Source organism: Pteropus vampyrus, unplaced genomic scaffold (genome assembly GCF_000151845.1).
Source record: "Pteropus vampyrus isolate Shadow unplaced genomic scaffold, Pvam_2.0 Scaffold217, whole genome shotgun sequence".
NCBI classification, from domain to species: Eukaryota; Metazoa; Chordata; class Mammalia; order Chiroptera; family Pteropodidae; genus Pteropus; species Pteropus vampyrus.
In genome coordinates, this window is record NW_011888998.1 from 3067954 (window position 1) to 3085441 (window position 17488).

At 39.0% G+C, this 17488-nt stretch overlaps 1 pseudogene; it reads left to right on the forward strand.

Annotated features, from left to right (window-relative positions):
- The first annotated feature begins 10000 nt into the window (after positions 1-10000).
- On the forward strand, positions 10001-10119 carry LOC111747298 (annotated as a pseudogene).
- Positions 10120-17488: the final 7369 nt, after the last annotated feature.

A 17488-nucleotide genomic window follows, 5' to 3' on the forward strand; every position in this document is an offset into this window, starting at 1 on the left:
TTAAGTGAAAAAGTATAGCCAGAAACATAATTTAGACTTCTTGTTAATATTTAAACAACTGAAAAATTAGGAAAGTGGTTACAGAATTTTTTTAAATACTCAAATATTAAAAAAAATCTAAGAATAGAATAACTTTATGACTCAGCAATCCCTCTTCTGGGTATTTACCCTCCAAAAAAACTTGAAAACATTTATCTGCAGAGATATATGCATCCCAATGTTCATAGCAACATTGTTCACAGTGGCCAAGACATGGAAATAACCGAAGTGTCCATAAATAGATGATTGGATAAAGATGATGTGGTACATACATAAAATGGAATATTACTCAGCAATAAGAAAAGATGAAATACTGCCATTTGCAACAACATGGATGGATCTTGAGATTATGATGCTAAGCGAGGTAAGTCAAATAGAAAAAAGTTGAGAACCATATGATTTCACTTATATGTGGGATATAAAACTAAAAGTAACAAACAAGCATGACAAACAGAGACTCATGGACACAGACAGTGGATTAGTGGTTACCAGAAGGAAGGTACATAAGAGTAAAAGGGGTCAAATATTTGGTGGTGGAAGAAAATTTGACTTTGGGTGGGAGCAGTATACATGTGATATATTATTGAATTACAGACTTGAAACCTATTTAATTGTATTAACTAATGTTACTCCAATAATTTTAATTTAAAAAATAAAAAAACTCAAACATAGAAATTAGACAATAAATCTGCACTTAACTAGATCTTTAAGGAACAAAGTGATTTGCATTTATGCGTTATTTTTTCAGATAACCGAAGTTTACTCATTCAAGTAACTTCTTCTGGTTGTAAACATTTTATACTGAAATCTGTCTAGAATATTTAATTATCACCTTCCTTCTTAAATAGATGATAGTAACTATTATTTTACCATTTCTTCATTAGTCATGTTATAGCTATTACAGTCATGTACCCATTAATGACAATGTTATGTTCTGAAAAAGACATCATTAGGTGATTTCATCATTGTGTGAACATCATGGAGTGAACTTACCCAAACCTAGATGGTATAGCCATCTAGGCTATGTGGTATAGCCTATTGCTCCTAGGCTACAGACATTACTGTATTGATTACTGTAGGTAATTCTAACACGATGGTATGTATTTTTATATCTAACCATATCTAAACATAGAAAAGATACAGTAAAAATATGGTATGAGATAAAAAATGGTACACCTGTATAGGCACTTACTGTGAACAGAGCCTGAATGACTGGAAGTTGTGCTAGGTGAGTCATTGACAAGTGTTGAGTGAAGTAAAATCCTAAGACATTACTATACACTACTGTAGATATTAGAAACACTGTTCGCTAGTCTATACCAAGCTTATAAAATAACACAAGATCAAAAGAAGCACAAGAGAAAAAGATGCAATCATTTGGAATGTACTTTTCCTGGGAGCCCATTCTCATTCTCTCTCCCCTCCTCTCAAATTTCCAGGGTCCCCAAAGTTAGTGATATGCCAGAAGCTATTCCTATAGATATAAGCCAATGGTTAAAATTTTAGGAATTTTGCAAATCTGTTGTTAAACATAGCCATTATTAAAAACTAAATTATATAAGCTGAGATTTAAATAGATTATACTTCTTAAAATAATAAGTACTCAAAATGCATCATTTCCTGATTATTTTACTACACTTTACTATTTTATGCTCTTGAGATTATTTATATCTATTGTACCTGGATAATGAAAATATTATGTAATGGTACACATCTTTAGGCAAATTCTTCCACTGAAATGGACAAGTGCTACAAATCAGGGGTTTGTGGTTTTGTATTTGTTGTTGTTTTTATTAGAGAAGTGGTTGTTAAAAGTTATCAGCACACCATTTCCCCTCCCCCCGGGAAAAAACTGAAACACACCTGTTGGTCTATTACCCAGACCAATTTTAATTCTTTACCACAGTAGTTCCCTTTTCAGATCTGGGGGCCTAGATCTGAACAAAGAGACCTACAGATGAGCTTTTTTAAACCACAGAGACTTCCACTGCTCAGATGAATTTTACCACATGCATAAAATTTGCAATTGCTGCTGGGTTTTTTTAAATGCATTTACAAATCTTTGACTAACTCTATTTTCTTCAACAACTACTGAACACAAGTATTCAGTACTTAAGATGGCTTAAGAGAAGTCAGAGTGAAAGAAGAGGGCGGAAAAATTTGTTGTGATGGGAAAAACTGAATCGCCCTCATAGGAGGGAGTTAGGAGGGTTTGAGTTGTTAAGGGAAAAATCCTAAAAACAAAGTTAATGGAAACACTCCTTTCTATGAGAGGGATAATAAAAGTGAGGGGAGTGTCCCACTATGGTTTATGAGTCATTTCCTATTTTAATTCTTCATGTTTGTCTTTAGTTTTTCCACAAATAATTGTTGAGTCTTACCTTTCAAGCCTACTTCCCCTCTTAGGTTGTGATTATTACAGCCTTGGTGCTGGGTGAATACACTGGGGACTCTGAAACACTTTGATGTTGAAAGCTGTTAGAAAAACAAAAATGACTTCTAAATTTGTAAACTTTCCAGTCATTGCGAGCCTATCTGATTAAACATGTAGACATAAGTTCCAGACCTAGCATTGGTCTGAGTGCTTGCTCTCTCTTTCTTTCTTTCTCTCTCTCTCTCCCTCCCTCCCTCTCTCCTTCCTTCTCTCTGTCTCTCTGTCTCTCTCTCTGTCTCTCTCTCTGTCTCTCTCTCTGTCTCTCTCTCTGTCTCTCTCTCTGTCTCTCTCTTTCCCCCTCTCCTTTCTCTTACTTCTAATACTACTTTCTGATCTGTTCCCCTTCTGTCTTCTTTTCTTTTTTCTTGAGCATTACTCTCAGTACTTTAAAAGTATCTTGATTAGGGAGAACTATCACATGGAGAGGAAATAAGAGTTTGAGCATAATATTTTGAGGCTCATAACTGAACTACTTAGTCCACCAGAAGCATGAGAAAGAAGAAAAATGGTATTCCTTTGAAAGGGAAACCATAAAAATGAAACTTCTTAGTCTCTTTTACTTTTTTCCAAATAATATCAGAGTAACTACATCTGAGAGTAATAACAGCTCAATTCCAGGAGAAATACTTTCTCCTGGAATATTCATTCAAGTAGCTGGAAGGAGCATGGACTTTGTGGTGGGACAGCTCTGAGAATAGTCTTGGACCCCTCCTCAATGGCCCTTTGACCTGTAAGCTGCTCAACCTCTCTAAGCCCTTTTCCTCAAGGCCCATCCTAAGGCAGGCCTTGAGGGCATGCCTACTGACTGTTAAAGGCCAGTATTATCCTGATTGGTCACAGACTATGCTGTACCAATTGCCAAATATTTTTAATCAAGCCTAATTAGATTAAATAGTGTAAGGAACCTATCACAGAGCCTGCCTGGAACATAATAGATATTCAATAAATTTTAGTTCTGTCAATTCTTTTCCTACCCACCCACCACTAAATGTCATCACCAATATCATTCTGTTGGGAAGCAATAAAAAAAAATATTATTATGTTCCACAGCTTAGACAAGGGAAAATTTAGACACAGGTGTGAATGGACTAAGAATACAAAAATGAGTCAGAAGCACCAGCACTTGAGCAAGGCTCCTGATTTAGAGCTTTAACAATAAGACCCCAGGCCTCCCTGGAAATCATTTTTAAAGTGGAAAGAGCATAAGCTCTGGAGTCAGAAAGATCTGGGTTCAGATTCTATCCCTGCCACTTACTATCTATATGATCTTGAACAAGTCACACAACATTTCTAAACCTCAGTTTCCCCTCTGTAAAATGGGACCAATATACCTAAACATTTAAATGGGGTAATGTATGTATAAAAGGAGCTTTAAAAGGTGTTCTTTCTGTGGATGAAAAAGAATCCACATACTAAACCTGACGAGCTCAGGGAAGGCCAGCATGGTGGGCCCTACAAACTCAGAGATCAAAAGTAACCACATAGGATGGTCTAAACATAAAACTTTCTAACTAAAAGCAGGTCATAGCAGGTAGTCACATCCTAGTCCTGTAGCTTATTTAACAAAAGTCAATTTTTACTTAAGTGAGTCCGTCTATTGTCTTTTTGCATTAAAGATAACATACCCTGGGAATGTCAGAGTAATCCCTTTTTTTCCAGACTTCTTGGGACACATCCCACCATACTAGAACATGAGATCACAGAACCTCTTATGGTTATCTTGCTCCCTTCATACCATCTCTATGTGCTGTAAATGTTAATTATTCACTGTACCCACCAATATAAAAGAAGTACATATCTTTCCATTATACTTTTTATCCAATCCCAGAGATTTCCCCACTTTCCTCTCTCCTGCCCGCTTAATCTACTACCAGTGATTTCATGTAACCCTCCTTACATCACCTCCTTTGATTCTAATGTATAAAATAAACTGTGAAACTGTCATTCTTTGGAGAATTTTCTTAATCTGTTGAGATTTTGCTTCCCGGCATTGTCATCAGTTTGACTCAGATAAACTCATTAAAATTCTGTACAGGTTTTCTTACATCAACATTTCTTTTTTAGTTTGGACTAAGTCTCCAAAAACAAAAAATAAAACAATAGCTGCTAAGCTCTCCCCACATTACAAAGCTTGCCCATTTTTTCAGGAATTTACAAATGAGATAACCAAAAGCTGGCTTTGCATCCCTTGGCACATCACCTATATCAGGAGTTGAAGGAAAGGGTAAGTACAGAATTTTTCTGAAAATCATTGTGGGAATGCTGTGTTATACACAGCACAGAAGAGGGGGACTTCTCCCTCAGCTCAAGCCAATTGAATGGGATCCAATAGAACCTAAGTATCAGATTACTCAGAGTGACATGGGTCCTCCAGAGTTTGAGGTATATAAGAATTGTGAAGAGAAACTGTGAATAGATGGACCTGAGTCCACAGAGTAGAGAAATAAAGAAGACTGACCATCCACAGATGGAAGGACAGACATGCAAGGCTTTTTCCCAAGCAAATATTAAAGAGAAAACCATAGGCACAAAATGGTGTCACTCATGCTAACAGTTCATGATACCAAACCTACATTTAATGCCTGATCTTATTGTGGTTTTAACCTCTCCCAGAAACATAATCTTAATCAACCAGTATGGAATGGAATTTTTTGGTCAACATCAATGAGGTAATCTGTCATGTGGGCCCTATTCACCCTTCATAGAAAGAAGAGGCAATCTGCATAATAAATATCCTTCCCACTTTCTTCCCTCAAAGAAAAGATGCCTGGGGCCCCAAAATAACCCTTTCTTCTCTTTTGTCAACAGTTCCCTTGCCCCACCCTTTTCCCTATAAAAATCTTCCATTTTTTACAACTCCTCAGAGAGTCCTTCTGGTTGCTAAAAGGGATGCTGTCCAATTCTTGAACTGCTTAATAAAACCAATTAGCTCTCCAAATTTACTTGGTCAAATTTTGTTACTTAACACCAAACATAGGCTTTCCAACATGGTGTTGACTTGGAGCCAGAGTGAAAGCTCATTACTCCATTGAGGTCCCCATGACAGACTATGAGAAGCTCAGTCCTGAAAGTTAAAGTTAAAACCAGTCAGTTGGATAAGAAGCATCCCCACATCACAGGAACTATAGCTAAAAATTCTGAACTGTTTGGCATACAAAAGGAATCTTCGAAGATTACAATACCCCATGGGAAAAATAGCCAATAATTGTTAACCTTCCTCACTCCAGGTCACAGGGACACGTAAGATGGGCTCAGTCCACCATTCTACATTCTTTGGCAATCTAGTGCCCTCTTTCATGCATTGTTCTCATGGTTACCTCTGACTCTAAATTCCTGCTTCTGCTAAATTAGTTTAGTTTATGGATCATTTAACCACTTGTGTGTGCTTCCTTATTCCTTACTACGTAAAACCCAAGCAAGCCTCAGGGTCCTTTCCAAATTTCGACCTAAAAAAGCTCCATTTACATAAAGCTGTTGGATGGGTAGAAGAATATTCTGATTGTATGGAAAGTTTTTGTTAGAGGGGTTGGTTTACACTGAAGCAACAAAAAGAAGAAACCATTGTTTTTATCTTCCCAGAAAGCATTTCCATCCCTATTCTTCTGATAATAGACCCTTCACCCCAGGCAAAAATGTAGTCACATAACCTGTGTTAGTTGATTATAGTGCCCTGGCATTGATGATTGGTCCAAGAGATGGACTTGTAATCCAAGCAGCTCTAATTAAACAGGTCCCTGAAATTGCTATATGGGTACTGGGACCAAAAATGAACTCTCTTTCTATGGTTGCTGATCTGGGTCTGGTAGCCAACATGTTTCCTGCCATGTGGCAAGCTTTTTCTGCAGTAGGAAAGACTGAATTCAACTTGAAAGAGAAACAGAGCCAAACCAAAATTAGCAAGACAGAAAGAGAAGGAAGAGAAGGAAGAAGGGAGAGAGAGATCTGGCAATGTTAAGTCAAGTTTCTGGTTCTTGCTCCTGTACCTCTGGTTTCTGTAATTCTTACTTAGATGCTACAAATTCTCCTAGTTTTTTTCCAAACTTTGTGAGCCACTAAGTTCCCTTTTTATTTAAGCTTCTTTGAATTGGGTTTATGTCACTTCAAATTAGAAGCTTAATAAATAAAGCAAAAAAATTCCAATGTTGAATATCACTACCCAGAAAAGCCCTTCCCTGTTCTACCTCCAGGAATGTTCAGTCCATATAGCTCTCTAGTTTTATACTCTTGATGACTTCACTCTTTGTCCTTGCTCTTTCTCTTCTTCCTTCTCTTTTTTATTCTTTCCTAAAATCAAAACTGAATTCCTTTCCTTTTGTATGCCAAACAGTTCAGTCATTGTTTTTATTACATTGGTCCTGAAATCCATGTCTTCAGATCACATCCTTTACAATGAGTGGTTTATCAAGGTATTTTTCTAAAGACATTTCAATACAAGAAAAAGTCTTGGGCCATTTGTTAACAGTTAGGGGGAAAAATCCAATCCAGATATTTCTCTTTTTTTAAGTTAATAATAACTTTTTATTTCTCATTATAGTTGGCATACAATACTATATTAGTTTCAGGTATACATCATAGTGATTAGACATCTATATAACTGACAAAGTGATCATCCCAATAAATGTAGTGCCCCTCTGACACTAAACATAGTTATTACACTATTATTGGCTATATTCTTTATGCTATACTTTCTATCTCCATGACTATTTTGTAACTATTTATTCGTACTTCTTAATCCTTTCTGCCTTTTTCATCAGCCCCCTAAACTGCCCACCCCCTACATCTGATAACCCTCAAAATGTTCTCTGTATCTATGAGTTTGTTTATGATTCTTTTTATTTGTTTACTTTATTCCTTAGATTCCACAAATGAATAAAATCATATGGCATTTGTCATCCTCTATCTGACTTATTCTTCTCAGTACACTACTCCCGAAATATCTTTTTCTATCCCCTTACTTTTAGTCTGTATGTCTTCTAATCTGAAGTAAGTCTCTTGTAGGCAGTCTATATAAGGGTCTTCTTTTCTTACCCATTCAGATACCCTATCTTTTGATTGGAGCATTTAATTCTTTTTCATTTGAAGTATTCATTGATAGATATGTAGTTATTGCCATTCTTTATTTAGACCTTTGATACATATTTCCTTTCTCCTTCTTAAAGTCCTTCTAACATTTCCTATAATACTGGTTGGGTGGTGATGAACTCCTTTAGCTTTTCCTTATCTGAGAAGCTCTTTATCTGTCCTTCAATTCTAAATGATAATTTTACTGGGTAAAGTAATCTTGGTTGTAGGACCTTCCTTTTCATCACTTTGAATATTTTGTACCAAGCCCTTCTGGCCAGTAAAGTTTCTGTTGGGAAATCAGCTGTCTTATGGGCATTCCCTTGTATGTAAATAATTGTTTTTCTCTTGCTGCTTTTAAAATTCTTTCTTTGAATTTAACCTTTGGCATTTTAATTACAATGTATCTTGGTGTGGGCCTCTTGAGGTTCATCTTGTTTGGGACTCTCTGAAATTTTGGAGATTGTATGTCTATTTCTTTCACCAGGTCAGGAAAGTTTTCCATCATTATTTCTTCAAATGAGTTTTCAATTCCTTGCTCTCTCTCTTCTCCTTCTGGTACCTCTATGGCATTAATGTTGTTATGCTTGACATTGTCCCAGAGGCTTCTTAAACTCTCTTCTTTTTTTTTTATTCTTTTTTCTTGTTGCTATTCTGATTGGGTATCCTCTGCTAACCCTATATTGCTGATTTGATCCTTCATTTCATCCACTCTATTGATTCCCTCTAATGTACTCTTCATCTCAGATATTATATTCTTCATTTCTGGCTGGCTCCCTGTTATGTTTTCCATCTCCATTTTTATGTTTTTTATCTCTTTGTTAAAGTTCCCATTGAGTTCATCTACTCTTCCCCTAAGTTCCTTGAACATCCTTATGACCAGTGTTTTGAACTCTGCATCTGATATATTGCTTATCTCCATTTTGGTGAACTCTTTTTCTGGAGCTTTGTTCTGTTCTTTCAAATGAGATGTGTTTCTTTGTCTCCACATTTTGGCTGCCTCCCTATAATATTATGGCTGTTTCGATATGTTAGGTAGGGCTCTTATGTCTCCTGGTCTTAGTACAGTGGATTTATGTAGTAGGTGTGATATGGGGCCCCTTTGCACAGAGCTGGGAGGGGTCCAGCTGCAGGCCTAGTTTAGTCGCAGCCTGTACACTTCCAAGGCCACCTGGTAAGAGTCACCAAGCAATCGACGTATAGCTGCCACCTGTGCTCGGCTTATAGATGACTCAAGGGGACAAGTCAGAAAATGAGGCTAGTTGCCACTGGTGTGGATCTTGGGGCTCCACAGCAAGAGGTACAGGGCACACTGAGGCCAGATACTGCTTCTTTGGGTTTTGTGAGTCTTAGAGAGATTCTATGAAAGTTCATAGCAAGAGCCAAGACAGCCTGTTTGTATGGAATAAATCACTGGAAGCTGCTTGGTTGGGCCCATGAGTTGGGAGAGGTAGAGTCTCAGGGAATCCCCTGGGCTGAGCAACCTGTGTTATCCAGGTTGATGGTGCCTGCATTTGCAGGCTGGGAGGGGCTCAACAAAGGAACAATGGATTCTGCCTGCTGTCTATCCAGGGGCTAGCCATTTCTCCAGCCCTTGCCCTGAAGTCTGACAGCTCAGCATCTCCCTGTATGACCCTGGTGCTCCTCGAGCAGTTGCCCCAGCACTGGAGCTCAAAGTGAGTGAGTCTGTCAGTGAGTAAGACCAGTAATGGGCCCTTTAGAAGGAAGGTCTTCACTTCCTGCAGCCCTCTCTCTTACTCAGTGGCAACGTCTGCTGGTTTTCACAGCCAGAGGTCACAGGGACTTCTCTTCCTGGCACTGGAACCGTGGGCTGGGGAGCTCAGTGTGTGGTGGGTATCCCTCGCTCCTCATGTGGGAAGGGGCCTCTGCTGCCAAGATAGCCCCCCATCCCAATTCTCAATCTCCACACACAGTTGTGGGACCAGGCCATTTTGCATCTCCTCCCCTCCTACCATCTTGAGGTAACCTGTTATTTGAGGTGTCCTAGTTATAAGGCTTCTGTTCAGCCAGACCTCTGGTGAGTCCATGAACTGGTTACTCTGTAGTTTTCTTATAATTTTTGTGTGGTCACGGGAGGAGGCATATAGAGCTTCTACATTCTATGTCATCTTTAATCCTCCTTCCTAACAAGTAGTAAGTCAAAAATTGTTTGTTTTCTTTTTTTCTCAAGTTCGTTTTTCTATTTGCGTTGGCAGTTGCATTTGATTCTGGCTGGAAGCTTATATCTGGCAGTTATTTTCATAAGCCTCAGATTCCTTATCTGGCCAATGGCAAAAAGCTCTTGGGGAAACCCACAGAAGCTTGGGCAGTTGGGGGCTGTCACTGCAGTCCAAGCACCCAATCCAGACATTTCTTAAGAAATTTTTGGATAATCAGTCAGGTAAATTATTTAAGTTTTATAATCTTAAATTATTTAAGTTTTATAATTTTAAAGTTAAAGAGTCTGTCTATGGCCATGTCACCCTGAACATGCCCTGTCTCATCTGATCTTGGAAGCTAAGCAGGGTCAGGCCTGGTTAGTACTTGGATGGGAGACCACCTAGGAAGACCAGGTGCTGTAGGCATAAAAAAAAAAAAGTTAAAGAGTCTATAGAAATGAGCTAGCCCAACCCCTTTAATAAGCTTAGAGAAATTAAGTGGCTTGTCCAGTACTGAAAAGGCGTTATTAGTAGTGTCAGGGCTCCTGATTCTTTGTCCAGGGCCTCAGGTCACCAGACAAAAGAACAAGGCTTTATGACCTGACAATTGTCATAATATAGGTTGGTTTAGGTTTACAAAATCAATGTTCAGAAGGAATTACTGAACTTCAGTCCCTCAGCTATAAATGATGTAAAACAGATATCAGTTCTCAAACAATTTTAGATCTGGAACCCCTTATTTAAATGAAATTCTATACTTCGAATAAAAATAAAATAATAATAAATAAGTATATTAGTTTAGATCCACCAAGAAATAAGATGCCAAAGACTTATGGGGGAGATGCCTATGAGGGAAAAAGGAGAAGAAGCTGGAGAAGTGAGAAAACTTTCCATAATGTACATATGTGACTCATAGGAAAAAAGAGAGGAAAGAGAGAAGAAATGGATTTGTAGAATCTCAGACACTTGTGCAGTTCTAATAAACTTTCTGCTAGGCTAATGAATCTTCAAGCCAAAGTCACCCATCAGAGGAATCTGCATCTCTCAGGAAAGCTCTGCATTAGTATTCATACCACATTCAATTGTTGACTAAGAAAAGTTCATAAAAAGTGGTTTCAGTACAAACCCAATGATGAATTCAGAGCATACTGATGGAAACATCAATCTATCAGACTTCCTGCAACAAAATATCTGAGTGGCATACTTTTGTGGCTACTACAATGAAAAAAAAAATTTCATCAGATGTTACATTTGATTTTTCCCATTTCTTCCACTTCTCTCCTTATTGCATTCATGTGAAAAGATATGGAAGATACAGAGACTTCTGGTCAGCATGGTGGAATAGGGAAATGGTGTGCTCACTGCCTCCCATGACATCAAAATTACATCTAAATTATATAACAACCACCCTTGAGAACCACCTGAAGACTAGCTGAACAGAACTCCTATAATAAAAAAAATATAAAGAAGCAGCCACGTTGAGACTGGAAGGAGGGGCAGAAACAATAAACAAGCTGGTCCCACACCCATGTGTAGTAATTAAGAATCAGGAAGGATATCTCAGCTGTGAAGGACTTCACTGAGGGGTAAAAAGTTCTAGCCCAACACTGTCTCCCCATCCCAGAGCACCAATGTTGCGAAGAGGAGTCCCCATAACAAATAGCTAAGAAAATCAGCAGAGACTCACTCTGGGTGAAATGGAGGGCTGCTGTGAACCAGGTGTCCTCTTAGAGGGCCCACGTACAGACTTAGTCACTAACAAACACTTGCCCTAAGATCCAGAGAAGGGGAGGCAGTGCAAAAAACACTGAGGACATATGAGAAGGAACTGAATTGTCTTAATTAAGAGTGAGGGCTAAAGGGGAAGCTCTCTCTGAGACTAAAGTGCTGACAGGTGCCATTGTTCCTTTGTTGAATGCCCTCCAAACCAGCCTACAAGTGCGAGCAAGTGCCAAGTCTGAGTCTCCATCATCTGGCTAATGCCACTGTCACCCCACCCTGGTAATTTTTTGAGACCCCACACTACCCAATTTATATGCCTGACCCAAACCTATTTTGGAGGTTAATCCATACAAGCAACCAACCTGAGCCCATGCTGTGAATTTTCTTAAAATCTCTCAAAGATCCACAAACCCCAAACAAGTAGTGGCTGGCCTTGGTGTGTCATGCACTTCTTGCTAAGTGGCCCCAAGCCCAGCACTAGTGGCAGCCAGCCTTGGTTCACAGCAGAACCACTCTCAGGCACCTCCATCTCAACACAGGTAACTACCAATGATAGATTACTTTGTAGCTCCTACCACATGGCCCGGTGCAGCAGCTGACCTTGTCCTGCACAGGAGCCCCTCCCAAGAGGTCCCAGGACCAACTTATCTGGTGACCAGCTTCAGAACACACCACAGCACCACCCAATTAGCACCACAAATACACACCCAAAGGGTGAACTTGGCAGCCACCAGAGCCCCACTAAAGTAAATCCTGTTCCATGGGGTCAAGCCCTATAAAAAGCTTGTCTGCTATAGTCATGGACAGTCCTCACAGCCAGTCAACCTAAGGGTCAATCCCACCCACTGACATACCAATAGTCATCAAGGCTCAACTCCAACAGGAGAACACACACAAACTACACAAGGGACACCCATGGATCACCCAGGTCAGGTGAAAAGGGGGATGATGCCACTGGGCCCCACAGGACACCTACTACACATGGCCAATTCATTAATACTGGGAGATGCAGCAGACTACCTAACATGTAGAAACAAACACAAGGAGGCAACCAAAATGGAGACCAAAAAAAAATGTTCCAAATAAAAGAATAGGAGAAAACTCCAGAAAAAGAACTAAACAAAATGAAGATAAGCAACCTACCAGATGCAGAATTCAAAACACTAGTTATAAGAATGTTCGGTGAACTTAGGGAAAGAATAGGTGATCTCAGCGAAAACTTCAACAAAGAGATAGGAAATACGAGTATAAGCTAGGAAACAAAAAAAAAAAGTCAGAAATGAAAAACACAATAACTAAAATGAAGAATGTATTGGATGGATTCAACAGCAGATTAAATGAAGCAGAGAGTTGAATCAGAAGTTTGGAAGAAAAGGCAGTGGAAAACACCTAATCAGACAGCAAAAAAACAAACAAACAAACAAACAAACAAAAAATCTAAAAAAATTAGGATAGTTTAAGAAATCTCTGGGACAGTATCAAGCATGACAACACTCACATTATAGGGGTACCAAAAAGAGGAGAGAGTGCAAGTAATTGAAAACCTATTTGAAGAAATAATAACTGAAAACTTCCATAACCTGGTCAAGAAAATAAACATATAAGTCGAGGAAGTGCGGAGTCTCAAACAGGATGAACCCAAAACAGTTCATTCCAAGACACATCATAAATAAAATGTCAAAATTTAAAGACAAAGAAAAAAGAATGGTGTGGATGATAGAGGCTCTGTTCATCCCTATTGCAACCACATCAAAGTTGGAACAGAAACACAGAACAAACAGTGAGCGAAGTCACCTGGAATCTAGGTGAACAGAATCGCTACAACTAGGGAGAGAAATAATTAATCGATCTGCAACAGTAGAGGGTAGGAGGGGCCAAAGACACAAGGCTGCCCAGTGCTGAGTGGCTGAGTGGGACAGAGGATGTGACAGGGGCAGCTGGCAGCTTCAGACACCTCTTAAAGGGACTGTGTCTGCAACTGGACTTTCATAGTAATGAACTTCCTCACTCTAAGCAACAGCACCAGGTCAACTGTTTGTGGGGCACCAGGGACTTACAGGGGGACTCTGAGATGTTAGAGTGAGGGCTGGAGGCAAGGCTTTCTCCAGGGCAGAAGTGCCAGTGGTATTCATTGTTCTTCTGTTGAGTCCTTTCCCTGCCCCAGTTTGTGGACCCAACACCTCCATAGCTGAGACATCATCAAACTAGATAATAGAGGTTGCTCTGCCCAGAGGATTCCCTAAAACTCTGCCTCCCACAACTCACAACCTCACCCAAGAAACATTCAGTTGTATCTTCAGTGAATCCTGTGCTTCTTACTGAGCCACCCCAAGACCCACACTGGTGGCAGCTGACCTCGGTTTCTGGTGTGGCCTCTTGAAGCAATTATAAGCACAGCATCTGTGGATTGCTTGCTGAATCTTAACAGGTAGCCCTGGAGGGGCACAGACTGGGACTAAACTTGGCCTGTAACTGAATCCCTCTCAGGACTGTGCCACTGGATACCTGCTACACAAAGCTGTGTTAATAAGACCAGGAAACTTAGGAGCTTTGCTTAGTACCTCAAAACAGACATGGAAAGGCAGCCAAAATGGGAAGACAAAGAATCAGATACCATATGAGAGAACAGAACAGAGATCCAAGAATAAATGAATCAAGCAACCTAACAGATGCAGAGCTCAAAACACTGGTTATAAATATGTTCAATGAACTTAGGGGAAGTGTAGATGAATTCAGTGAGAACTTTAATAAAGAGATAAAAAAAACATAAAATGGAAATGGAAATTATAAAAGGGAACCAGTAAGAAATGAAGAACACTTTATCTGAGATGAAGACTATATTAGAAAGAATCAACAGGGTGCATAAAAAGGATCAAACCACCAAAATATAGGTTGGGGAAGCTAAGGACACTCAATCAGAATGGCAAGAGAAAAGAAGCCAAGAATATAATAATAACTTAATGAGCCTATGAAACACTATTAAATGTAAAAATGTCCGTGTCATAGGGGTACTGGAAGGAAAACAAGACGTTCAAGAGCCCTTTGAAGAAATAACGGTGGAAAACTTTCCTAATCTCATGAAGGAAATAGACATACAACACCAGGAAGCTCAGAGAGTCCCAAGAAAGAGGACCCCAAAGAGGCTCACAGTAAGACACATCATAATTAAAATACCAAAGGTTACATACAAAGAGAGAATCTTAAAAGTAACAAGAGAAAAGCTGTTAGTTACCTACAAGGGAGCACCAATAAGACTGGCAGCTGATGTCTCAAAAGAAACTTTACAGAACAGAAGAGCTTGGCACAATATATTCAACATGATGAAGACCCAGGTTCTACCCGGGTTCTACCCAAGAATACCTTATCCAGCAAAGCTATCATTTAGAGTCATAGGACAAAGAGCTTACCAGACAAAAATAAGCTAAAGGAATTCATCAACACTGAGCCAGTATTACAGGAAATGTTGGAGGCACTTCTTTAAGAAGAAAGAACACGTATCAAAAACAGGATTAGTGAGTTTGGAGAAACATGGTGGAGTGAGAGACGTCCCCAGATCTCTCCCCTTGAAACAACAATAAACTGAACATCTAAAACTCAACAAAAAACACCCAAACTGATCACCAGAAAATCTGAGTGTGGGATCTGCGCATAAGAACTACAACAATTCAGAACCCCAGGTGTCAGGTGGTGGATTGGGAGAAATAAAGAAGCTGCCTCTCGCAGCTGCCGGAGCTCCCTGTAGGAGTAGGGGGAAGGGAGAAGCTGCGGTGACTTCCCCAAACAACCCTGTCTGGGAATGCTGTGAGCTCCACGTGGACTGCAGCAGGGCCCAGTCAGCAGGGCAAAAAGCAGAGAAGCGGGACAGCAGAGAAACAACAATTGATTTTTACCAGCTGCAGTTGCAAAACTAAGGCTGAGCCACAGTCCCCAACTCCCAACAGAGAGTGCCCCACTCCCCATACCCTCCAAGACTGATCACCATGGAGCGAAAGGGAATCTGAGCAAACGCTACCAAAACTGTCACTAACACTGACAGGGACTGAGATTGAGGGTAGCAAGTGTGGTTAAATATCTATAAGAAAATAAAAAGGCATTATTAACACTTTATATAAAGCAGAGATCCAAGAGGCCTAGACACTGCCTAATGGAAATGAAAAAGAAAAGTGCCTTCCTTGCAACAGGCTAAAGAGAGACATTTATATAATAAATCTTCTTTTTGGAAAAGAAGCAGAATACATTTCCATTAATGCTCAAGTGGAGAAATAGTCCATTAAACACCATGAAAATCAAGATGACGAGGCATCTCAGAAAGAAAGAGAAAAATTTCCAGAAAAATAAGCTTACAGACATAGAAATATGCGACTTAAATGACAGAGAATTCAGGATGGTACTTCTAAAAAACTCAATGAAATCCAACACAATTCAAATCAACAATTTCAGGAATTGAAAAAACAACTAGATGAGCAGAGCAAGAAGATTGAAACCCTCAAAAATAACCAAATAGAACTTCTGGAGATGAAGAACACACTGCAAGAGTTGAAAAATGAAATAGCAAGCTTGGGAAATAGAGTCGACCAAATGGAGGAAAGGATCCATAATATCAAAGACAGAAATCTAGAAATAAATCAGAAAGAATAATAGAGAAACCAAAGAATGAAAATAATGAAAGAGAAATTCAAGAACTAGTTGATACCATCAGGAGAGGACCATAAAAATAATGGGCATTACCAAAGGCGAGGAAAAGGAACAGGGATTAGAAAGCATTTTCAAACAAACAGTGAATGAGAATTTCCCAAATCTAAGGAATGAGCTGGAGCTTGGAATTCAAAAAGTCAACAGAACACCCGATTATCTCAACCCATAAAGGCCTTCACCAAGACACATTGTATTAAAATTATCAAAAATCAATGAGAAAGAATTTTCAAGGCAGCCAGGGAGGAAAAAATGGTAATTTATAAAGTTAAACCCATTAGATTATCATCGGACTTCTCAGCACAAACCTTACAAGCCAGAAAGGAATGGAATCAAATATTTAAACTATTAAGTGAAAGGGACTACCTGCCTAGAATAATTAAAGGAAATTAAGACTTTTCCAGACATACAAACATTGAGGGAATTCTCTACTGCGAGGCCTACACTATAGGAAATACTGAAAGGAGACAGCTCATCTAAAATAAATGTCAAAAAAATTACATAATTAGGAGTAAAGTGACTATCGAGCAAATAGAAGCAGAAGAATGCAGCCTTTACTAAGAACAGGGCATTATAAGCTTAAAAAGTAAGAAGTGAATTGTTATAACAAGATAGTAATGAACATTCAGCATACAGAGGGACAAATTGAGATAACGATGACTGAAAAGGAGGGGGATTCAAAGATCCAAATATGCAAAGGGAAATGGAGATAGGCACATGCAGAAGAAAATGGACTACTGTATATATATAACTATTCTTTACATATTCATATTGGTAACCACACACCAAAGATCCAGAACCATTTTATATAACATAAAACAAAAAGGAACAGAGAAAAAACCCACAAAAGCCAACCATAATAAAGAAAACAGAAACACGAGGGCAAGAAGCAATGGAAACACAGAGCTACCAGAAAGCAAAAGATAAAATGGCTATAAGAAAACCTCATATTTCAATAATCACTCTAAATGTAGATGGACTGAACTCACCAATAAAAAGACACAGAGTTGCAGAATGGATAAAAAACAAAACCCAACCATGTGCTGACTTCAGGAGAAAAATCTCAGCTCCAAAGACAAATATAGACTCAAGTGAAGAGTGGAAAATGATATTTCAAGCAAATGACATTCAGAGAAAAGCGGGCGTAGCAAAACTAATATCAGATGAAATAGACTTCAAAATAAAAAAAGTAAAGAAAGATACAGAGGGACACTTCGTAATGATAAAGAGAATCATGCATCAAGAAGACATAACACTTCTTAATATTTATGCTCCCAATCAGAGAGCCCCGAAATATGTAAAGCAATTACTAACAGTACTAAGGGGAGAAACAAACCAAAACACTATCGTAATAGGGGACCTAAATACCTCACTGTCGGAT